Source organism: Amphiura filiformis, chromosome 1 (genome assembly GCF_039555335.1).
Source record: "Amphiura filiformis chromosome 1, Afil_fr2py, whole genome shotgun sequence".
Lineage (NCBI taxonomy): Eukaryota > Metazoa > Echinodermata > Ophiuroidea > Amphilepidida > Amphiuridae > Amphiura > Amphiura filiformis.
Genome location: NC_092628.1, coordinates 34,841,986 through 34,842,791, shown reverse-complemented (window position 1 = coordinate 34,842,791; position 806 = coordinate 34,841,986).

Here is an 806-nt window from a genome sequence, read left to right as displayed (position 1 = left end):
TTCCAATTTGTCACACTACAGGATCTTAAACGTCATGAACGAACACATCCAGGAGAGAAGCCATACTCATGTGATGATTGTCCTAAAAGTTACCATGACAGATCACACTTAACTCAACACAGGATGAGAATGCACTCTTCAAAGTCTTCCTCAGCATCAGGTAGCAAGGAAAGTCAAGTCGTCAGGTCTGCTAAGGAAAAGCCAAATGAGCAAGAATCGCCAAGTGAAAATATGTTCCATTGCAAACTGTGCACCAGAGCATTTCTCTCCAATTCAAGCCTGAATAAACATTTAACACTTAAGCATAAAACTCCACCAACATCTGGCCGCAAGAAGGAGAGTCAAGTTGTGAAGACATCTGACGAGGTTCACCTAAAAGAGCAAAGAAGACCTGGTGACAAAATGTATCATTGCAAACTGTGCACCAGGGCATTTCATTCCAATTCAGGTCTCTATAAACATACACTTAAGCATGAAACTCCACCAACCTCCGGCCGCAACAATGAGAGTCAAGTTGTGAAGACATCTGACGAGGTTCACCTAAAAGAGCAAGGAACACCTGGTGACAAAATGTATCATTGCAAACTGTGCACCAGAGCATTTCATTCCAGTTCAAGCCTCAATAAACATTTAACCCTTAAGCATAAAACTAAGAGTTTGCATGTTGGATTGAAGTCAAAATCTAGGAAGCTGCCTGTTGAAACTAAGTCAAATATCACCGGTGAAGTAAAAGTTGCGAGAGAGAAAAGTCATGCATGTAGTGAATGTGACAAGCGATATTACACATACTCTCACTTGAGAGAGCA